The 24,553-nt window shown below is 46.7% G+C and overlaps 1 long non-coding RNA gene across 2 annotated transcripts; it reads left to right on the top strand.

Moving 5' to 3' along the window:
- Positions 1-26: 26 nt before the first annotated feature.
- Positions 27-23,420, top strand: LOC311445397. 2 transcript variants are annotated; one of them, XR_014698382.1, is made up of 5 exons: positions 27-765; positions 869-928; positions 1,307-1,461; positions 21,493-21,661; positions 22,244-23,420. It is a non-coding gene; the product is annotated as an uncharacterized lncRNA (long non-coding RNA). The 2 variants fall into 2 exon arrangements; XR_014698383.1 differs by lacking the exon at positions 1,307-1,461.
- Positions 23,421-24,553: the final 1,133 nt, after the last annotated feature.

Raw genomic sequence — 24,553 nt, forward strand, 5'->3', positions numbered from 1 at the left:
CCTTGGCTTTGCTGCTCCTCTGGGCAAAGCAGCATCCACCCAGCCTGGTCACTGCTGGGAGTGCTGGATCTGGCGGTGTCCAGCAGCTTGGGCAGCTCAGCTGCTCAGGCAACATGGAAAATATCGGGAAAAAGGAGGGGAAAGGATTACCAGTGACTGTGTGGCAGGCCTGTTTGCTGCCCCTGCCTTGCCTGGCCTGGCCTGGGGAGTGCTGTCATGGAAATTCAGCTCATCTGCGAGGAAACAAGGAGAAAATACTACACACAGTGTGATCAGGATGTTCTGCCCCCTTTGGTTTACAGTTAGTCCCAACCCCAGGTTCCTGATTTTGTAAAGAAAATCTGTTCTTTTAGCCTGTCTTTCCCCACATCCATATGTAGGCTTGTATGTATGTAAGCCAGAGAGTAGCAGCTCAAGCTGTGACACCCTCACAGAGCAGAAAACCAAAACTGGAGCTGGGTGTAAGGAGCAGCTGGCATGTGATAAGTTTTCACTCTGATGACAATGTCTGAGGCATCTTCTTTAAGCCAAAATCCCCACGGCAGCTCTTCCCTCAGTGCTAGGCAAGGTAGCCACAGCACAGCAGTATTTGTGGATGGAAATGCCTTGCTGCTCCTAATTAGTGATGTCACTAATTAATTCGTCCCAGGTGCTTCTCTCCCCAAATTTCCCACTGGTGGAAGGGGGCTGTTTGCTGTAGAAACCTGAGCGGGAGGTTTGCAGGTGGTGGGTGGGAGCTGCAGGTCCTCCTGAAATCCATCTCTGGTAGGTCTCGCTATCAGCCCAAATACTGCTTTCCCCTGTAAAAGTTAGCTATCATTAGAACTTATTTTCCTCTGAGTTAAAATCCAGGTGGTATTTTCTTCAGGACTGAGGAAGGCATCGCTCTGGTCCTGGGCATTGGCAGTCTCCTGGCAGAGCCATGCAGGTAACTGAGGGCTTGCAGGGGCTGGCTGGGAAATGCTCAGCAAATGAGTGAAGGAGATTGACACGAGAAATGGGTGCAGGTTGGGAGGAGGGGCAGGGGAAAGGCAAGTGAAATTAATTGCATCTGTAATTTGGGGTGGATTTACCACCTTGGGAAAGGGGAAAATCAAAGCTGAGTGTTTTCTGTCTGCCGCTACACCTAACCCAGGAGAGGCTGTGCTGGGAGCCACACCATGTTGCGTGGCAGAGGATGCAACATCTTCTGAATGCAAACCTAGGCTGAGGGCAAATTCTATTTGATTTTTTTCCCTTTCTTTAAAAATAATAATAAAGAGGTCAAATAGCACTCAGAAGACCAAGAGTGAGTCCTTTCCTGCAGCTGCCTGGCTGGGTAATTCCTTGCCCATGGGGTGCCGGTGTGGACGTCCATGTGCCTGTGCCATCGTTACTGCTGGCTCTGCCACCAGTGGCCGTGGGTGACACCAGCCTCGTTGCTGCCACTTGCAGCCCACCTGGCCCTGTGGCCATCGGCAGGTGAGACGGGTGGACGTGGCGGCAGCTGGGTCGTTCTGGAGCTGTACATGCGTGTGTGCATTTTCAGGGGATAGGGAGCATTGTGGTGGCACATATGTGAGAAAGTGCTGCCATCTTTTGGCTATGCAAATCAGGAGAGGCGTGGAGGAGATACACAGGAGTCCTGCAGTACTTGTGTTGGCTGGGAGACTGCTGCTTCTGTGCCGCCTTTCTGTGGTGTGTTTTGCCTATTATCCCTATGACCGTCCCAATTCCCTTTACCATAGGAAGTGACCCTGGGGGCAGAGACCCTGACTGAGGCCCAGCACTGGCTGGGGGGCTCACCAAAATGCTCTATGGGGGCTCCACACAGCCCCAGCTGAGCCTCCAAGCAAGCGTGCTGTGGTGTGAGACCACCAGCATCCCCTTCCTTCCAAGAAAAATGCTTCCCCAAGTCCCTATCATGGTGTTTCATCCCAATGTGGATAAAGATTTTGTGTAAAATTGGGAATTGCTTATTGGAAATTCCTGTTTGGTGTGGCAGCACATCTGGCACTGCGTAGCAAGCATTTTGCCCTGGGTTTGTAAACGGAGTTTCCAACCAAGAAGCGAGCACTGTATGGTACATGTGCTGGCTGCTCTGTGTGTGCTGCCCAGGGCTGAATGGCAAATGCTAGCACTAAGCACAACAGACTTCAGAAATGAATTTTATTGCCCCCTCTGGTAATCACCAGAGACTTCACACATCCTTCTCTGCATCCTCCCTTCTGTCCATCCTTCCGTCGATAACCATGAGCCCCACCAGCTCCATTTCTCTCAAAGAGAGCAGGTTACGTACACTTTAACAGCTGCAGAGGGTGCTTGTCGGTGCAGCAGCCTTTCTTCTTCATTCATGTGGTTTCAGATAGCTCCTCTGTGGTTCTTTGCTTTTGAAAAGGAAAAAAAAAATAGAAATTATTGAAAAAAATATAAATGAATAGGGATGTGTGTAATAACAAGATAAATGGCCATTTGGATGGGCAGGCTGCTTTTCCCTGCAAGTAAGGTTTTATGGCTGTGGCTCATCCGTGGCCAGGTCTGCTCAAATATAAGGATCATTAAGTTTTTCAATTTTATAATTGCAAAAATAAGTCTTTTATGAGAAACATTAACCTTGCAAGTACTCCTTGGGCAGAACACAAGCATGGCTGCTGATGCGGACTTGCAGCATCATGGCCAGACTCTCCAGGCATAGCTGAAATCAGTGCCCCTTGGAAAACTCCATCCACCCATACTTTTTGATGTTTGCACCTGGATGGTTAATTTGGACCTGTTAGTACTTAAAGCTGGAATACCTGCATTGCACCCTTCCCATGGGGAGGCTGTTTGTGCTCACGCAGCACTACTATACGTGTTGAAGTGATGAAAGAAAGGGAGAGAAGAGGACAAAGGGCTAGCCAGGAGCACAAGCCCCTGTGACGCCACGTGGTCACTGCAGCAGCTCCTGACTTCTTGGTGAGCAGTGATGTTGAGAAAGGGCAAGCTGCGATGAGCAGCCCTGGCTCATTCACACCCATGGTTCTAGGAGATGCTACTTCTTGGGGGGGGGGGGGGGGGGGGGAGAGGGGAAATATCAGTGTCTGAAAAATAATGTTTGAGGACTCAGTACACTGAGACTGAGCACCAGAACACCAGAAATGCAACCTGACAGCTCGAGATAAGCTGCTGTCCATGCTGCAGCATGATGGTTTGCTGTCTGAGGTTACTTCGTGCTGTTTGACCCCATCCCCAGCCACAATGTGCTGGCAGCGGTGCCCGGTCATCTCTGCAGCTCCCCAGGGTCAGGGTCCTGCCTGGAAGCTGTGACAAAGTACCTCACCCCACCCCTTGGGGAGAACAGCCCTGAAAAGCCATCAGGAGCGTTGGCTCTGTCAGTCACCCCTATGGTGACAAAGCTAATAATTGAGCAGCTTCGGGGAAAAAGAGAAAGGAAGAAAAATTGCCTGGGGAGATGAGAAGGTCAAACGGTGCCAGGTATTTTGTTGATGCAGATGTGATCCATGTGAATGTGACATCTCTGGCAGTGACACAAACTGATTCTCCAAATACGTGGCTGTCAATATATCACCTTTCCAATGCAGAAAAACAAATTTCAGCAATGCTGAACTGAAAGAGGGAGGGGGATCGGGGACGTGCTCAGAGCTAATATCCCATCGCTGAGGATACGAATGCCGAACAGGCACATTTCAGGCTGTTTTTCTTGCCTCTGCCCAAATCAACAGTGGTGAGTCATCACGGCAGACGTTATCAGCTGCCATGGTGTTTGCAGCATCTCGCAGCGCCTGCTGCCCAAACCCGCTGCTTCCAGCGCTGCTGGCAGGAGCGGGGCTGATTCTGGCCACCCTCAGCACCAAAAAATCTGTTGGTTACCTGAAGTGTGGTGTCAGGAGCCAGAGACTTTGGGTTTTATTTCCATTACCGAAGGAAATGGTGCTCCTGCACAGGGATAGCAGATGGGTAGAAATAGGGATGAGGAGGGAGCTGGGAGCTGCCCAAGGCCAGTTGGGCTGTGCCGCAGCACCCTGTGGCCTGGAGGCAGTGGGGGGGAACTGGGGGCTTCTCACAGTGGTGCCCCAGGATGTATTTGGGATGCCTGCAGGGCATGGAGGTGCCTCATGGGGAGAGCAGCAGGGTCGGACAAGCCTTCTCCTCCCGGCTTCCTGCACTCCAGAAGGGACCGGGAGCTCTCAAGGAAAGCTGCAGGATGTGGAGGTGGCTGAGCAGCTCTTACCGAGCAGCCTGATGTGATGTAGAGGGAAAAGCAGAGAGCCTCAGTGCCTGTAGTTGTTTTCCAGGATCGAGCAGTGCAGCTGAGCAAAGGTCAGGCGGTGGCTGGAGCTGGCTGGCGGGCTGTGCAGTACAGGTGCAGGTTGGTGCCAGAGATGGCAAACCATGATGAAACACACTGACGGAGCACAGTTCAGCTCGCTGCACTGAGATGTATTTCAGTAGCTTTGTCAGGGTTGGTAGAAATGCTCTTTTGCCTGGGAAGTCCTTGTCTCTGCAGCACCTCTCTGTCTCCTGCTGGGAACTGGGCTTGGCTTTAAGGGAGCAGAGCTGAAAGCTGCTGGGCACAGCCCAGCTTCTGGTCTGTGGAAGCACCGGGGCTGTCTGTGCTTGCACCCCTGGCAAAGCTGCACAGCCCAGGGTGTGGGGAGAAGGCGTCTTCCCGTGCAGAAAGCGATGGGCTGATGTCCCTGGGCTGGGAACCACAGTGCTGGCAGCTAAGCAGGCAGGTGTCTCCTGCTCATGCACAGGCTTCGCTCGGAGATAAGGCTGCGTCAGAAGAGGAGATGTGCAGCAAGGCTGAATTAGCAAGGAGTTTGGTATGCTTTAGGTCTGCTGGTTACTGCAGCCTCAGGAATTTGCTAATTAGCTGTGTGGGACAGCTAATTATCTTGTCAGCCAGTCAGTCAAATAGTGATTCAGTTTAATCACACTTTTCCTATTTCTAAGCATGCTGGGCACTTCGGCATCTCCCTGCATGCTGTGGTGCTGCAGCCCATTCACCCAGCGCTGCAGGAAGGTGCCCTGGCACCCACCCGTGGTCCCAGGGCTGACATTGCACCCCTGTGTCAGAGCAAAACAGAACAAAATGTTGGATTCAGGTTGTGTTTTCCTTTAATATATATATATATATATATTTAATATTTTAATTGAATATTTTAAATTAATTAAATATTATATATATTAACATTCTACAGGCCCCTGACATACATCTCAAGCATGGAGCCAAAAGACAAACCTCAAGCAAACAAGCTTTCAGCCTGCTGTACCAGGGTGGTAGCCTGCAAGGGCCAAAACTAGCTGGAAAATAATAGCCCAAATATTTTTGATGAGAGATGTGGATCTGAACCAGCTGTCCAGAAAATTTGGTGTTCAGCAGGTGGCCTGGTTACCTCTGTCCCTGATCTCATCAGTCTCGTGTGCTTCCCACAGGCATAACTGAAGCTGCATGTGCTGGGTGAAGCAGAAATTAATGCCTTGAAAATACATTTTTTCCACCTAGTTGGTAAACATTTTAGTCTGTGGGCTTAACCCAGCTCTGAGTAATGCCAGAGTAAATATGAAGTCTGTTTGGTGTGTTAGAGCTGCCCCAAGTGGAATGAGATGCAGTTTGGCCCCGTATCCAATGAGGGATCCTTGTCCTGTGTAGGAAAGGAAGCCCTGAACCCACACTGTGTTGTCCCCCACATCAGTGTAATAATTATTTCCCCCTCCTCCACTGAGCCAAGGGAGAGGGGGGTGACTTACATTATTAATGAATTGAGTCCTAATGAGGCTAATCACCAGCTAATTAAAGTCCTCCTATTAGCTATCCTGTGTTGCCTTGCCCTGATGAACGGCATGGGGAGTTCTCCAGCTGAAGAAGCTGAAACAATTTCTTTGGAATACATTCCAAAATTAATTTAATATACAACATCTGCTGGGACTGGGTGAGTCAGAGCACCGTGATGGGACTGTGAATGTGCTGCAATTTATTTATGCTGAAGTTTAAATAAGATTGATGGAGCCATAAAAACATTATTGAAGAGACTTCATGGTGGAGCCTAGGGGGGAAATAAAGCCTAGCAACAGGCTCCTGGTTTTGTAGCATCCTTCCACCATGCTGGAGGGGTGCAGTGGTGGTAGGTCCTTTTTGTGGGTGGGTTTGGGTTTGCAGGGAGCTGTGGACAGCTCTAGGCTGGGGTGGGCCTATGGGACCTGTGCACATGTATGAGGAGTCACCAGGAGAGCACAGGTGGCCTGGGGAGCTCTGGCAAGTAGAAGTGTATGGTCATCCTAATGCCTCTTATTGGCAAACACACGAAGCACTGGTCCTAGGAGTATTTCCTTCCCTTCTACTCACTGAGAACCTGAACCTGCCCTGATGGCTAAAGAGTGACAATGCCTTGGACCAAGAGATGCAGGGAAAAGTTGGCAAACTCACTGCTCCCTTGTGTCATTTTTCAAAATATCCCGAGGCCAGAGAGCTCAAATCTCTTCCTGTATTCCTTGAAGCAGTGATAAGGCAGCAGAACAGAAGCCCTTTGGCTGCCTGGGATGAGTCAAGGCTGTGGCAAGCAAACGCAGTTTGGAGCAGACAGCAGCAGATCTCAGCCTGCTGAATTCAGGTCTTGTGGGGAGCAGGACGTTCGGAAGCAGCCTCAAGGGCTCCACAATATCTCTCGGAAAAGATCACTGGCATTTGTAAAAAAGAAACCACGCTACTTGTGCTGCTGGTGGAGGTGCCAGGGAGACCCTTTGCTTGAGCAGCTGACTGCAGGTGGGGAGTGAAGCTCTGTGAGGTCCCTCCATGTGCCCTGGCTGCCCTGGGACTTCTGCTCTGTGGTGCTTCAACCTCTGGGTAGGAGGGACGGGGCAAAAACCTGCCTGTAGGTGCTGTGCATCAAGCCAGGCCGTGCCTGTGTTCTAGAGAAGCTGGTTTTTTACCTTGCTCTAAGGCTGTCCCTCTAGGTCCCTTTTTCTCCCCTTTCTGGCCCTCCTTGCCCCTCTCCTTCCCAGGTGCCGGTGCCCCTGTGCAGCCAACCCCATGAGGGAACCAGGCCAGGCTGTCCATGAGACACCAGTACTTCTGGAAGGAGAGCAAAAGAAACCGGGTAGATGGGATAATGAAAGTACAAAGGATTATTGGGTTTGGTTTGCTTTTCAAAGATTAAGAAGCTCTTTCAAGTGTGCTGGGCTTCATTTATCACCGAGATACAGACCAGCACAGGCAAGTACATTTGCGGTGCAAGATCTCTCAAAAGGTTTTCTTTGTACTTCACAGCTGGGAGGTATCAAACCCTCAGCTTTTTAACAAGCAATCAGAGTAACCCATGGAGGGGAGCAGTGAATACACTCATGGCAGCAGAAGTTACAGGCTGGGCATCCTGGTGCCACCCCACGCATGACGCTTGTCACATTGTCACAGCAACGACAGGGATGGATGATGAGAAACCTTCTGTAAAATGTTTATGGGCATTGTATTTTGGCTGAGCCCTCCTCCTGGGTTTGGAGAGAGGTTTTGTGAGCTGGTGCATGTGGAGTGAATGGGTACAGGGCTTCTCCCTTGGAAATCTCCTTCCAAGTGCACTGAGATCTCAGCGTCGCTCTAAGCGAGGCAGGCCCAGGGCATGGCAGGATTTCCAGCCTGGATGTCTGTGTCATGGCCTGATAAAAAGCGCTGAAACAGGATCCTCCCGACTCTCCCTTTGAAACCTCGTGAGTCAGAAGTATGTTGACACATACTCATTTTATCAAAGCCTGGTATTTGTTTCACCAGCAGTGTTGATGTGTAAGAGGCGCCGAGATCAAGCACTATGTGTTAGTGGTGGGCTTGCTCTTGCTCCCACTGGAGGCAATGCTGGTATTTGGGAGATGAACACACACCCACGCCTGGAGTACGTTTGCTGGGAAATTTATGGCCCCCTCCACAGCTCAGAGGTCATTTCCTCTGCAAGGGGTGTGAAAGTTTCTAGCTCTGCTCTTTCTACTTTTGAGTGTGTTTTTATGTTCGGTGAGGAAGTTGTTGGGAAGAGCGGGCAGCCAAATGGCTGGTGCCAAATTCCACACCTTGCTCTCCCAGGAGAAGTGATGGAGCAGGAGAAAACATGACAAAGGTGCTTGCTGGGGTTCTTGAAGGCACTGGTCTGTGGCTGTCCGCATGGGGGTGGCACAGGACCCCGCTGCTTGCTGGGGTGCTCACCTGCCTCCACTCCTTTGACCCTGGGGCTCTTACTGCTCTCAAGAAACAGCTCCCTCAGGCCCCTGTTTTACCAGAAAGTGGTATTCGGAGGAGAGAAATGGCTGCATTGCTGACAGCAGCAGTCATCCTGAAGCGTGGGTGGTGGCTGCCCGGACTTTCCTGTTCCTGCAGTGGTGTAGTGAGGAGGAGGAGGATGCCCATCGCCCGCGAGGAGCCAGCCCTCCCTGCCCACAGCTCCCACCACAGCACCATCCCACCCGCCCCAGCCCTGCAGGGCAGGACAGGTTCTGCCAAAGTCCAGATGTCACTTCTCATTTCCAGTCACGTTCATGGTTTTGTCAGTTTAAACCAATTGCTCCCTGTAGCATCAGATTTGCTCAGGGCATCCTTTCCCATCCAGGCACAGATACAGCAGGGGTATCCCCATGCCCTGCAGCATCCCCAAAGGCTGCCATGGGGCTGCACCCACCTTTAGGCACAGACCGGGGCTGGATGTGCAGAAGCAACGTGTCAGAGGCTGCCAGACCGCTGTCAGTCCCTGCTGCTGGTCCCTGGGGATGCCCGGAGGTGCTTGCCCGGGCTGCAGGCGGCAGCAAGGAGCCTGACGTCACGGCTTCGGGTGCTCGCGCTGTCTCGCCTGCCAGAGCCTATTTTTAGAATTATCTCAGAAGTGCCTCCTTGCCGGGGTTTAGTTGCTTAGCAGCCGCCTCGTGGCTGGCGTGATTAGCACGGGAGCAGGCGGTTATTAATGCACACGTGCGGAGATTACCTTGTGGTTTCCACTGTTCAGTCACTGGCCAAAAAATCTAACATCTCACAGGCGTGCAGGGCTGGGGATGTGCTTTTCTATCACAGGGGAGGATCTCCACCCCACCTTCCTCAGGTCTAGGTGTCCCCTGTCCCCTGCTCACCCCTTAAGCACAGCAGACCCCTTTACTCCCTGCTTGGGGCCAGGCATCAAAACAGGGCTCGGGCTCCAAACATTCCTCTGGAAGTCCCCAACCTGCAGCCAACCAAGAAAACATGAAGCACAAAAGATTGGCAGGATGCTCTGTTTATTCTTCAGTGAGCCATTTTACTTTCAGATCATCTGTTTTCTCTGACATATATAGAATTGCATGTTTCTAAAACTGCCTACCAAGATTGCTGGTGTCTCTGGGTGGAATTATGTTTGTCGTAAAGTCAGTGATGCTCTTAGTCATAATAGGGCTCTCAGAAGACAAAGGGAGTTATTTTCTCAAATTGAAAAGTTTGGTACCTAAATTATATCTGCCCAAATTGATTAAACCAGATTGCTGAGCCACAGATAACCTTATAAATACATTAAGCTGAAGAAAAAAATCTTTTAAGTCTCCATGCCGTGACAGACTTCTTTTAAAGCTAGAAAATCCTAAAATGAGTTATGGTAGGTAGAAAGGACTTCTAGGGACAGGTTTCCAAAACAGCAGGAGCCCAAGCTGGTGCACTGACTGCTGTGAGCACAGCCTGGCTGCGTCTGGCAGAGGAGTCCAAGAACCTCAGGAAGTGCCGTAGCTCCTGTTGCAGCACTCACGTCTCAGAACATGACTGCAGCATTCAAATCCATGCCAGGGACCAGGTTCCTACACAAGGGAGGTGATCTATGAACATCTCTTCCTGTTTAGTCCCGCTGTGTGTTTTATGCCCAGTTCCTCATCTCCATGTCCCTCCTGGGCTGCAGGCAGGGAGCACTGGCTCCCAGGATGAAAGCCCTGTGGACATATATGTAATCCTAATGGTTTAGCACAAAAGGCAGAACCCAGGTATGAATTTTACCTTCTATTTTTACCTTCTTTGTCAGCTCAGTCCACAGATTAGGTCCTATGCATTTCCAGAAAGTCATCCCACCTCCTCCATGTAACTAAGAGTGATGGGCCACCAGCCTTGACGTTTGTCATCCAGGACCAAGGTGGGGACGTGGCAGTGGGGCAGCCTTGCCTTTTCTGCAGGTGATGGTGATATCAAAAGCCTTCCCTGCACCCCCATCACTACCCAGCTGGCTAGGACAGAGCTCATGCAGCTTGAGGAGAAGTGAAATAGAGTGCTGCACCAAGGGGGAGGCACGTCAGTCTGCCTACAGCTGGCACTAATTCTTCAACTAGTAATCCTTCATCACTTAGACATTAAATGGCAATTCCTGAGCTACTGGAAACTCAGCGTTTCAGGAAAATCAATCTCCCAAAGTGTGCTCAAGTGACAGAGCTGTTTCTTCTCCCTTTGTCCTCTGTGACTGATGTGGATGACGGGATGCAGAGGCAGGAGCTAAGATGCTTTTCCTGACCAGCCCTAGCAAAGGTGAATCTGGCAAGCCAACGGCCCCAGAGCCCAGGCCACAGCCATGCATTTCTGCCTGCAAAGACCACAGATGCTCTGGGTAAGGTGGGGCCTGAGCTCCTGGTGCTCTGTGAGCTACAGCCACTCATTGCTATTGCCCGTCACGTGCTGAGGCTGAATCAGCCCAGCCGTCTGCACAGGCATGCCCTGAGGTGATGCTGGAAAGGTTACTCCTTGGCTTTTTGCTCCTGTTAGTCACATCGGTGCCAGTGCCCGTATCGATTATTTTCAGACACCACGCAATGTTAAAGCACCAAATTGGGGCCCCCCGCCCTGGTGCAGCAGTGCAGTAGGAGCTTCGCTTGCTTTTCTTCAAAGCGGCATACACGATCAGGCCGTGTATTTCCAAAAACCAGCCCTCACTGTGCCTTTTCCACGTTTTTAATGAAACATTTTCTGCATTCAAATGCCTTCTCCGCGGCTCTGTGTGACAGAGCCTTTACTCTGCCACCTCCTGCCAGCTGGGAGAACACAGGGGCAGGCCCGGGGCCTTGGCTTTTCTCTTGATTTCAAAATCCATTTGGAATAAGAAATAATGCTTAGGTGTTTGAGGGCAGAGCTGTGTCCTGCTCCTTGTTTGCTTAGTGCTTTTTACTTTGGCAAGCACACCAAAAGTGAGAAAGGAAATGAGTGTTAACATTTGTCACACGTTTTGTAATATTATAGAAAAGTAAATGCCAAGTGTACATATGCCATTTTATAAATAAACGCTTCTGGCAGGGAAAGGAGTTTTGTACCCAGTTAGGTGGCCCTCTTGATGTAAATGTTAGGAATGTGTGGTAATATTTGGCCATCTGCTGATGATAGCAAGAACTGCATGGCAGAGCAGCCCCTTCCCGCTCGCTTCTGTGGGAGCGGAGGGTGCTGGGGTGGGCAGGACGATGGGTCCTGGGAGCAGGCACCCACGGAGGTACTGGCATCGTGCTGTGGGATGATGGCCTCATCGGGGCTGCCCGAAGTCCAGAGAAACCTAAATTCAGGGTGAGGATCACCACCTTGGTCTGTAATAGCATCTTGTGTGTGGCGACTGCTAGATGATCCTCCTGGCCCCAGTCTTCTGAACACTTGCTGCTTTCAGAGGCTGGAGGTGCTTCTAGAAATGTGTTTGCAAAAGATCTGTAATCCACTGGGTCAGGGGCTGCACCCTGGAACAAAACCGGGGTTAAAAAAAAAAAAAAAAGTGGTTGAGAAAGGAAAAGGAGAGGTGAGAGAATAAAGGAGGGGAAATGAGTAAAATGAAACCTGAAAAAAAAAAAGATTTAAATAAAAAGGGGGTTAAGTCTTGGTTTGTGTGGTCAGAGGCTGTGCAAAAGAGGAACAGGAGGCTGAGAGAAAGGAAAAGCTGATGGAGAAGGAGGGAGGCATGGACAGTAAAAGGCAAGGAGTGGTGGAAGTGATGAGTCCTTCACAGAAGGAAGAGGTTGGGATCTGCCATACAGCATCATGATATCTGGAAACTCATCCCTTGAAATTTGTAGAATAGAACAGAATGGAACAGAATTCCCTTGTGTCTCCCCTCTGGGCACAGGCTATGGCATAGCAGGGATGGGAAGAAGGAGGGGGACGTTTCTGCTCATGTCCAAGCCCTGGCAGCACTGATGCTTGTATTTTTGGGGTTGTGGACATCCTGTCCCACTGGGCACCATGGGGTGTCTAAGCACCATCCTAGCTTCCTGGCTTTCCCTGTATATTGGGGAAAATGGGATGAGCTTTGACATCCTTGAGCTGGAGGGTGATGAGGAGCTGGGCTGAGGGCAGAGTTACAAGAACCATACTGCAGTAGTGCAGGCAATATTTGCCCAACTCCACTGAAGAACTGAAAGGAATTTGTAAAGGTTTAGTTGCTGGTTTTGTTTTGCCTGTGGTTGCTGTCCCATTTTACATGCCAGCATGTCACATTGGGGAAACCTGGTGTTATGCCCTTCACAGTCCTTTCCTGCTCTCCCCTGATGATATGTGTGCGTTGCAGGATGTTGGCACTGTGTTTGTACAAAATGGGCACATCCCAAAGGGTCCATAAGGGGATGTGAATTTACAGCCTTCCAGTGGATGGAGTCAGGTGAGCTTTGGCAAAATCTGATTATTTCATCCTCCTCCCGTTAGAGGGAGCCTGCAGAGGTTCTCATCCCTGCCACCCCAAAGTACCAGGGAGGTGAAAAATGAGGACTTGTCTTTTACACCCACACAAACATAACGAGTCAGGGAAGATTTCTAGAAGAGACAGACCAAATAATAACACAACCATTTTCTTCAGAACTTTCCTACTTTCCTCAAATCTTTCTCCACTGAATTAATCATGATTTTTCTTAGCACAGCCAGCATTTTGCCCTGAAAACCACCCAGCAGAGACAGGGGCACCTGGCATGGGTTCCGCTGCCTGTCCAGCCTGCATCCATCACTCCCTGGGGCTCAGCTGCGGGCTGTGAGCCACGAGCACAGGAGCACTCCTGCAGCCAGAGCTGGCACAGCATCAGGGAAGGGGGCAAGGATGTGGATGGTGGACTATTCGATAGGAACATGGTCAGTGGGCTGGCCAGCACCAGGTGTTTCTGGTTTGAGGAACCATTTTGTGCATTGCTGCTGGCTTTCTTGGGGGGAGGAATCATCATCATCTGTCACAAGTTACCACCTGAAGCCCCTCAGAGCTTGGTTGAGCCCCAGGGTCATCCACTGCTGCACTGAATTCGTGTCAGGTAGGAGTGCTATTGTTGTGTCTGTTAAATACGTGCATTTATTTCTTTACTTTCAACCATCACCAGTTTGAAAATTGCTTTTATAGTTGACAGGCAGCGTGTTGGCTCACTTATGCTCGTTTGGATTCCAACTCTGTTTCTTGTTTAACATTTCTCATTGTCTCACTGGAAGCTATTCAATCCTGCACCCTGTGACGGGGCAGATCCTCAGACTTGGAGCTGCACACTATGGACGGGGATGTTTGTTCAAGGGTTTTTAGCTTGGCTTTTTCTGAAGATGTGAATGACTTGAAAAATTTGGATCCAGATGCTGTTTAAAATGAGCTCAGCCAGGACTGTGTTTTGTTCAGAGTTCCCTCTAGTATGAAGAAGTTCAGCTGGTTTTCCTGTGGCACTTTATTGTTTTGTCTGTTTGTTGCTTTTTTTCCTAGAGTAAAAATAAATGTTGTGTATCAGAGGAATTGATAGAGATATCATACAGAAGAGCGAGGTACATGTGTCAGAGCTGCAGGATGCGTCTGTGCTATTGAATGGAGCTGCTGGGACAAATTCCCTGTCTGACCTCCGGGGGTGGGGATGGGGTTTTCCTTTTGAGAAAAAACAAAAACAACCAAAAAAACCTGTTCAATTCCTTTGCCCTACTGCTGGGTGAAAAGCTGTGCATCCTCTCTTATCGCAAACTGTAATCCTAAGGGGCAGTCTTCACTTGTGGCTAAGATCAGCCTGCAGCCTAAGAGCATTTGTGGAAATTGTGTTCTGATTTCCTCTCTCATTTGGTAGTTTAATAACAGCCCTGGCAGCATTTAACCCTGCTGTTACACTTGTCACATGTGGTACAGAAAAAATGTCTATCAGTTACAAAGCCTGCGATAAGGATACTCATAAATACTTTATTTTAATCTGAGTTCATAGTTGATATATTTAATGTTCTCCTTTCATATTTTCTTTATTATTATTATTATTAAAGAAAAAGCTCTGAAAACGAGGGGAAGAGAAAAGGTAGCTGTGGGCTCATGTTAGCATTCCTAACGATCACTGAAGTCTGCTTGAAATATAACTCTGTCTGCGCCAGGCTATTTGGGCCATATTGATCTCTATGGGATTCTTCTAGCCTTAGGGAGAATTTGTGACTTCTGAAGGGCATGAGCAGCCCCCTGCAGCCTGCAGGGAAAGGTGTCCTGCCTACTTGTGCTGCAGGGACCAGCTGAGCTGTATTTTGGGCTATTGCTCTCTGAGCCAGAGGTGGCTGCACTGCACAACAGCAGGCGAAACCATGGCGTGAAGAACTGTGAGGTCAAACCGAAGCCTACATTGAGGCACTTCTTGCCACAAGGCAAATGGTATTCCTCACACAACACGGACAAGATCTCTTCCAAGGCTTGTAATGGCTGCCAGCTTTGCACACCTGGATAAAAGGCATTAAGAAAATCTCACTTATTTTTCAGATGTGCTGTCTTTTCTGGGACTCGCTCTCATGCTGATGGCACTCTGAAACTCTCTTCCAGAGGTGTGCATTTAATTGGCTTCACAGGCAGACACCTCATGCGATGCAGCCTGTCTTGCTGGCAGCTGGTGACATATTTTGCCATTGTTCTTTTTAATTTGGCAGATCAGTGTCTGTATGCGGCGCCCAGCACAGCCAGAGCCAAGGCACTGAGACACCTTGGTCTCTGGACGAGAAACTTCCTACAGGATCAGGGGCAGCACTTGCAGCCTTGTGCTAATTACAAAACAACTTTTCTGTGTGTGTGTGCAGAAATTGAAAAATATCCCCAGAAAGGTAACAGGGATTAGCAACATTGACTACAAGAAGATGATGCGTTGGATGAGCCCAAAGTCAATGTGATTACACTGCACTACACCAGCAACTACATCTGTAGGATGAGGCCCAGCTCTCACTGGATTTATCCCTGCACCTTGGCGTCCCTTTCCCTCTTTGGGCAAACTGTGGCCCAAAATGACCTTCCAGGGTTCGGCAGCAGCTAGCCTGAAGGAAGGTGCAGCTCCTCGACAGGCCTCCTGGTTTAGGAACCAGTTGCTTCTAGCCTAGAGATTATTGGGCCCCAGGTTTTGACCTGATCCCCTCCCACTACCTTTTTTTTTTTTTTTTTTTTTTTTTTTTTTTTTTTTTTTTAAATTTCATCTGACTGCTGGTTACAAAGGTGAAAAACCCCTCTGCTGACATTGCTGCAGAAAGATTCATAGATTCTTGGTTTCTAGGGAATACTGAAATCCTCAGTGCAGTGCAGAGTCAGCTGGTGACAGAGGGGGAGAGGGCAAGCTATTCAGCTGGCCTGTGGGATCTGCAGTCTGCAGCTAATAACCAAAGTAGGATATAACAATGGAATTAATTATAAATTGCCTAAAGAATCAAAGGGCCATTACTTCCTTGAATTACAAGAAAGCTGAAGGAAATCAATATGATTTAATTTCAATAAAATTTCAAGCTACCCAACTATGATTTTTATTTATTACAAAAGTGACAGAATGTTGTGCTTTGTGATACTTCACCTGCCTGAGAACACTGTGCTTTGTTTAACCTTGCCATTGACGTGACAAACCACAGTATGGACTTGTCTTAATACCTAGCACCTGCTTGAAGAATCAAACAGGGATCTACACTTTGTTTTTACATTAATGACCCCAAGATGGCATGGCAGTACCTGCTCTCAGTGCCAATGCCCACTGAGAACCCAGCACCAAGTTAAAGTGTGTCCTCTTTGTTTTGGTATTAGTTATTAACTATGCTTTTGAAACACACAGACACACGCCCCAAGTATTCTAGTCCCTTGCAGGGTATTGCTGACTGCAGGGCATGGCAGAGGGATGTGAGCGGGGTGTTTGGGTATGCCTGTGCCATAAAACCTTACTGAAATCTGGGGAAGTGGGGAGGGAAACAGGAACAAAAGGAACAGCTGGATCATTTGGTTGCTGGAATGCTGCTGGGGAACAGCACAGCTGTAGAACATTTTTGGCTTGCTTCTTCCTGCTTTTTTGCCTTTGTAGTAGGCGTTTATTTTTTAGCTAGTATTTTTAGCATTATTCCAGTTTGGTAGTGTTTAACCTTACTGCTATAATAACTGTTGCAGAAATTGTCAGGGAGGAATTTATTCTGTCTTTGTGAATATGTTTGTATAGCATGAAATAAAGAAGGCCCGAGGCAAGTTATTGAACAACAAGGAAAAGACAAAATATTGACTCACCAATTCAGTAGGCATCATCTGCCTAGCATGCTGAACAAGGCAGGGTTCCTATAGAAAATTCTCATTTGATCATGTAATTAAGGAATGTCTCATATGGCAAATAAACAGGAGGAATGCATATGATTGCAGGGCTTTATAGTAAGCCTGGCAATTTTTGTATACTTGACTTTGCAGCTTGTTAATACACAACATCTCTGGGTAGGCAAAGGAATTGACATGCAGACACACACACATTTCCAAGCAGTGTAAATGAGTGGTTTTATCGCTGGTGTTAGCGGTTCCATCTATTCTTGTCTTGGTGCTTGTTGCTTTTATTTAGAGTAGCCCCCGTACAGCGTCCTGAGTCACCGCGGCAGGGGAGGACGGGAGGATCCAGCTTTAGCTTCTCAGTCCCATGCCTCGGTTGTTGTCAAGGAGACCTATCTCTGGCATACATCTTCTCTGTGGTTTCTCATCTTAGTATGCTTTTCCATTGCTATGGAGACTATCAGAAACTCATTTAGCAACTCCCAGCGCCCCACTAGGGATGTGTATTTCATAACTCACTGCTCAGAACGAGGAGTGCTCTTTAATTTTTGGCCTCTCACCTGCACTGCCCAGCCTGGCTCCACAAGGGGCCGTCTGTGCTGAGACCTTCTGAACTGGTACAGCACAACTCTAAGGGCTGGGCTATAAAAGGGTGGCTTCAGTGGAGCCAGTTCTGAGGCTGGGGCAAACCTTACATGTGGAAGGCATTCAGAGATTTACCCTGGCTACTTGGTATGGCTGTCCAAATACAAAACCCTCTACAGGTTGTCAGCTTGTGTTCTGCTGAGCTCTCGTGTCGTTGCTGTCTCTGCTAAAGAAGCCATTGCAGATGAAGGAATAATGTGTTTGTGTGGTGTAGGAGAACAGTAGGACTGGAGACACTAAGGATTTCCTAATCATTCATGTTGGGAGTATGTAAAAACAGGAAAAGTTGTTAAGGGACAAGCTTCCAGACAGCAAGAGGGGCTGAACTTGCTGGGGTAAGAGCAGAGAAGCTTGTGGACTCGGGGATCAGGGCAGAGAATGCAGATGTGATGGTCCTTCATGGATGCCACATGAAGCAGAACAGATGAAACCAAGGAAAAATGCCTAAATACGATGGTGAAAAGAGTGAAACAGAACAACTCTGTAGGCTGATGTTGCAGGGTGGGAGAGAGGGAGGCACGCAGCGGGATGAGGATCTGCCAGTTGGTTTCACCAGTTCCCAAGACCGTCAGTGTCCTGATGCTGCAGGCAGAGGCTGCACCCTGCTCAGGGCAGTGTGTGGGGTGATGTCAGTACAGTTGTGGTGCTTTGACCCCCAGTGAGTGGTGGGGCGGTTGCACAGGAAACAGCAACAGCCTGGCAGGGGCCGGCCAGAGAAACCGAACTGTGCGCTGGCAGCGTGCATGTAAACCACTCTGGCTCATAAGAAAGTGTAGGCTGTTACTTAGAAAACCAAGACATAAGTAAAGGTATCATTTGGGGTTTACAGCAGCTGATGTTTATAAAAGCAGGCACTGCTGGGCTGATGGTCAGTAAGCAGTGGGTTTGAACACACCAGAGACGAATCCTCACGACTCAGCACAACAGGGACTGAATACTGTGAAAAGACCCTTTGCAATCCATATGCAAGTGAGTAGGCAAAAATTAGACACAAATAGGGCAGCCTGTACAATAACAGAATTGCACGTTCAAGGTGGGAGTTCCAGCTCCTCCCCTGAGCTCTGCAGCTCTCGCAGTGATGGCAGCTGAGGCTGCAGTTCCCAGCTCCCTGCCCTATTTCCCCACTCTGGTGCTGAGCCTGACATATTAACATAATCCTCAACTCCAGTTTATGCTAATATGTCAGTCTGTGCCCTGCAGGAACTCAGGAACAGACACGCTGTCATTCGGGTACTGGGCTAGAAGACCACAGGAGGGCTCTGAGGTGAGGACAGCAACTCTGTTACCCTCCCAGGCAAATCAGAGCCAACCCATATCCAGAAATCTGTAAGGAGCCAGATATCCTCCAAATCATCACCTTAGTGCTATATAGATCTATAAATATTCAGCAGGTATTATGAACAGCTGAACCCTGCTAAAATAATTTAAATAAATAAAATGATGTAATTAATCAATTCAGGCATTAAAAAAAAAAATACATTAAATTTACATATTTACTAAGGCACGTGATTTGTAATGAAGTAGGGTTTGGGGAACGAAGAAGAATTACATGTATCCTGCCCCTTATGCAAATCTCTCTCTATTCACTGATTGGAAAAAAAAAAATCTGTGAGTTACATGTGAAGCCACTTTAAGATGGTGATGTGCATCGGGCTGCATTTATGTACACTGGACTGTAGCCGTGTCAGCAATGTTCAGCACCCTGCAGTGCTGGTCTAGGAGTCATGCCCTGAGTTATCCTCAGGGAGCCACCACGCTGCAGTTGACACTCGCAGGCAGAAGAGAGTGAAAAGAGGAGGGAAACACATTAAAAATCTACCCCTGAAGGACTGATTTCAGTAGATCTTAAAAACGATAGGTTGCTTTGTAATTTGTTGCAGTGTCATTTTTAATTATATGAAGCTCAAAATTTAAAGGACATATCATTCAAACAGATGTGGGCATTTTGTTTTGTTTTTACAACTTGTATTCCAGATTTAAAGTTGATTGTGTTGCTCCAGGTAGTGTGAGTGGAAATGTACACATATGTATGTAGGCTACATTTCAGAGTGGTACCTGTGCTGAAGCAACAATTACCTGTCCAGCTGAGGTTTGTACTGCTGCATTTCTCAGTGTCACTCTTCTGTCTTATCATGGGTTTTCTCCTCTGTGACGAAATGCTTAGCTTCTCTGGTACCGTGTGTTGGTGAAAAGATTTATGGATTTGTGAGCAGGTCGTTATGGGGTTGGTGGACTGGGTCTGCACACATGAAGCTGAAATCCATTTATCTGGAGAGTAGGTGTTTAACTAATGGGCACGTCAGACATGGCATAAATGCAGTGCAGCTCCCAGCGTCAGTGTTTTACAAAAACATCTGAATGAATGAGTTGGGCGAGGAAAACATTGTCTGTTTTTATATTCAGCAAGCAAAAACAAGAAGAAGCACCATGATGAAGCACTATCCTTGCACACTACTGATTATTTCAAGGTTAAATTTATTCATTCTGAATGGTCTCCGTATATGTAAGACTGAGGAACAATGAGTTCAAGGAGCTGAGAGAATTAAGTAATTACAAACTGCAGACTGAAAACAATCTAATTAATATCTCAAATAAGAATTTGGAGGAACTTAGATGACAGACAACAATAAATTTATGTCACTTACTGATTACTTTCCAGCTGAATGAAAGGCCAGTCATGTTTGCTAAAGGTCCTATGGATTAAAGGACTGCAAGCTGCCACAAGCATCACCTCCAGGAGCTGCGACCCCAAGGAGGGGAGCTGTGCTGCAAGGAATGGGACTAAAGTGAGGCGTAGCCTACAGAAACACAGAATCGTCTAGGTTGGAAGAGACCTCAAGGTCATTGAGTCCAACTTCTGACCTAATACTAACAAGTCCTCCACTAAACCATATTGCTAAGTTCAATACCTAAACATCCTTTAAAGACCTCCAGGGATGGTGATTCCACCACTTCCCTGGGCAGCCCATTAAGGTGCAGAAAAACAAAGGGGTGGAGGAAGAGGCTGTGTTTATGAGCTCACTCTGCTCCAAATGATGAGGCTCCCACTGTCTCCAGGTTCTTGAGCTCTTCTGTAGGAGAATTATTAGACTTAATGTTATGTTGTGCTCAGAAATCCCAACTAGGTCAAGGTCTTGCTCTGCTAAATATAAGCAAAGATGTCACTTCTGCCTAGAAGGCTTTAAAATACAGAGTTTTACGGAATAACATGTTTTTAGATTAAAATTAGTGGGGACTGAGGAATATCAATTAGGTGTAAATCACCAAAAGGAGTTAAAAGAACATGTAAATATAGCATGATGAGATCCACTGTTTTTCTTCTGTTTCTTTCCGCTTAAACCTTTGGAGTTTTCTCTGTAAAAATGCAAAAGCTGAATTAAGAGAATTTTATGAGGGTTCCCAAATCAAAACCAGTAAATAGGGGAAAAAGCCAGAAGTGAGGTTGAATGTCAATAATGTAGAGTTTTTATGAGCAACACCACTTACTCTTTTTTTTTTTTTTTTTTTTATCCTGGCCTGGGGATGAGTCAAAGCCATGTATTGGAGGAAGCTGTGGTTTGTAAGGCTGCTGTTGCAGAAGCTGGAAATTGTAGTGATTTAGATAGAGTACTCCAGGAAGATGATTTGGTGGTTACGATGCATGTGTGTTATTTAGGAAATCAGATTCTCTTTCATTTACTGCTAGACACCTCCCTCAAACCAAGCTTTTTGCCGGCTTAAATTGGTATAGTCTTTGCACTGAATGTATCTGGCAGTGGGAGACAATTTACTCTTTTGGTTCAGTTTGAATTGCATTGTGTCATTATTCAGATGTGGCTGCAGCCTTCCTCACAAGAATAACATGCAATAACAGCTATGCAGGTGACATTTCAATCAGGTTGTTCATGGAGCCATAATTCCCCCTGGGGAGACTTTGAGCCCTCCTGGGGCTGCTCTGGATTGAGCCAGGTGGCTGTGGCCCCAGGAACATCTGTCCACCAGAGCCCATACTGATGTCCTTGTAGCTCATGACCATGCAAAGTAGCATAAAAAAGCTGACTTTTGTCTGCTTTCTTAAGGAAGAAGAAGTTATGTAGTCCCTTGACCAACTTTCAGGCCATGCTGTAATAATGCTGCTAATAATGGTTACGCCCACTGCCAGCTCTGTAGTGAAAAGCCTCGACATGTGTGTTTCCACCAAAACACTCTTCAGGACTGTGAGAAAAGCTGAGTGGGGCTTGAGAAATGTGTGCAGAATTGGCAGATGCTCTTGTTGTATTTCACATAGAAAATCAGTCCCATGGAAGGCTGCCCAGCTTGGAGCAGTGTACTCTGGCAGATCTGCTGCTTAAATCTCTCTCTGTCTCACCCCATGACTCCTCCCTGTTGTGTTCTGATACTGTTTTGTTTTGGTTTTGTCATAAAGCCTGGTTATCCAGCTGTCGCTCAAAGTATGACCCCAAGTGACGTCTCTAGTGATAACACCAATGTCCTGTCCAGAGACTTCAAGCAAAATGAGAGCTATGGACTTAGTAATGTTGAGACCTGGAACACATGAAAAAAAAAAAAAAAAACAAAAAACAAAAAACAAACAGGTAGGAAAATAAGCCTGGAAAAAGCAACTAAAATTAGAGAAGATTAAAGGACAAATACCTTGGGGGAGTTTACTGAGTGTTTTGCTTTTAATCATACAACACCTCTTAGACCAATTTTTCTTTTAATTTTCACAGCTCTCTGCTATCAGCACCAAACTGAGCTAAATTAACAAGTTGGATTCATTACACCATCCAAACAAATTTCCCTAGGCTTATTATGCCTTAAGGGCTTGATACTTTCCTGGCAACTTCTTTCAAATTGCCCCTTCAGCAAACATGATACAAACTTGGGTTTACTGAGCATGAAAATTCATGTGGGAGGGCAGCTATTTCACCAGATGGAAGCTCTCAGATTCACTGGAAAGGTAACACAGCATCAAGTACACTATTAATTTTTGAGGAGGACTTCACTGTGTAAGTCTTGTACTCTTGGCATCCACGGTAAGAGAAAACTGCTTCTTGCTCCAACTTTGTCTTTTTCTGCAGTGCAGTACAGTTAACACCAGCTCTGTTCCAGCTCTGTGCAGCATTTCATAATATGCAATTTCTCATAAGTCCTGATTCAGCTTCTCATTCTTGCAGGATGCCGTGTTTTTCATTAAGCTTCAGTCCAGGCTCCCCAGAAATAATGCAAATAGTACAAATCTCCCCAAACTAAGAGTCAAAACAGCCAACTTCTGCAGCAGTATGAATTAACCTGCAGCAGGTAAGAGAACACCCTGGGCAGGGCCCTGGGTACAGTGCAGAGGAAGGGGAGTCTGGTCGGAGCCCTGCGGAACAGAAGAGAAGGGACTGCTGCTCGTGGCGCGCATTTATTTGGCGTGAGTAGAAGCATACTTGATCCTTAGCCAGAGTTGTCTACCAATCGGATGTGAGATAGTTTCACAAAGAGGTTGATTTTTCTGAGATGTTGATAATTTTTTTAAACTGTGTTGCTCTGATGTTGTCAATTGAACTACATAAGATGCTGCATGCATACCATGACTTTCCTCTGAGGCATTCTGTGTGATTTCCAAAACTCTGAAGAGAATTGTTGCAGTTTGTGCTCTCCTGAGGACCAGCATGGAAACTACTACTTTGGGCTGTCTGTCTTTCTGCTTTTGCCCTGGCTGAAATTTAACAGACGTAATATGAACAAAATTTACTATTCTGCCATTTTTTCTTGTACATTTCAAGACCTAAATACTTCAAGACCTAAATCTGTTATAGGCTATGGATTTGTCAGGTCAACATAACTCGAATGACTACTTGTTAAGGTACCATTCATTTAAATGGAATGTTCACTTCATTTATTATATGTGACTGATGACTATTGCTGATAGTATGCGAGCGGTGTCTAGAACATTTAAGATAGCATATAAATAATAAACAGCAAAACATCTAGATAATAAACAGCATCAAGAAACAGCTTAAATGCACAACCAAGGACTTCTGTAGTCTGTAGTGTAACAACACTATAACAAACATCTGTGATAGGAACTCAAATATATTCTCATATTCTGTATACAGAAGTATCTAATGCTACCTTACCTAGAGAAGTAAAACACTCACCTCTTAAAATAATAGCCTTAAAGAAATCCAGTAAAGCAAAAATGTGAGTTGCAACAAATTTAATTCATTATATTTATTGTGCTGATGTAGAAGAATGCTGTTCAGTAAAAGTTATCCTCTAAAAGACCTTGAGGAAATAGAGCAGATGGCTCCATGTGCTATCCCACTTACACTCAAAGTAGTTTAATAAATGCTCAGAATGGTAAAATATTTTCCTTTGTCTTTTATATAAAGAAAAGAAGGTAAACATTTGTTGTTGTTAGTATTCCATTCACAGTGCATTTATTAGGGAATTCTAAAATGTAAGATTTATTTATTTATTTATTTTTAATTAAAAAGATTTTCAACACAAAACCCTAGAATGGTTCAATATACCTTGCTTTGGGGACTATTTTCTCTTGTATTTCTGTATTAATACACACTGAAAGATGAAGGAAGAAAAGCATTTTGGGATGAAACAAAGTAAACCCCAATGCAGATTGCACCATTTGCTCGTGATACACAGTACCTTCACTCAGCACTACTATCTCCATAGATAATTACACCTGCCGACATTTTTAATGAAGAGAACAGTAGGAGTCCTGAGGGACCTCCTGTGCATGCGCTGACGAGCTGTGCCTGCACCACCGGTACAATATGTTCTGGGCACCCTGGGCTCTCCATGCCTGTACAGATTGGCCACACATAACACGTGCTTTGAGTCTGCAATGTCAAGAGAACAGTAAGCTGGTGGTGTATGGGGCCATTCAACCGAAAATCTGGTGGGTTACTGATAAAAACAGGATTCTACCATCAAAGCGGTAGAATTGGCAGGTATAGGGAACAACTGTTCGAGGAATCTTTTATAATTTTTAGGAGGCATCCATCTGCAATATTCAAGCCACAGGATCTTGGCATCTGGTCCTTCTCTGCTCTAGTTAAGTACTGTTTTGCTCCTTGGCTTCTGTCCTATTTCTAGAAGAGGAAATAGCATCTTTTTCCCTCTCATGGCTGCTGGTTCTTTTATTTATTTATTTATTTTCTTTCTTCTCAATCTGTAGCTTTGTTATGGATCAGGGCAAGCCAAGGGCCAGAAGTGACTTGTAATCTTCATCACTAGCTAATTGTTCTAGACATACTTGCTCAGTAAGGAAATAAACTAGAAAGGGGTAAAAGATCCAATATGGTGCTTAATGTCCTATTTAAGCACATTAAATATATACAATTTACACTTTATTCCAACTAAAAATAACACTCAGATTAATACAGTTTGCTTTTTATATATTAGAGAAATCACTACTGTGAATTATAAACTACGAAAAGTGTGGTTCACAGTTTCCATCGCTCCAGAGTTCTTCATTA

The sequence above is a fragment of the Aythya ferina genome (genome assembly GCF_964211825.1).
Source record: "Aythya ferina genome assembly, chromosome: 15".
In the NCBI taxonomy this organism is placed as follows: Eukaryota; Metazoa; Chordata; class Aves; order Anseriformes; family Anatidae; genus Aythya; species Aythya ferina.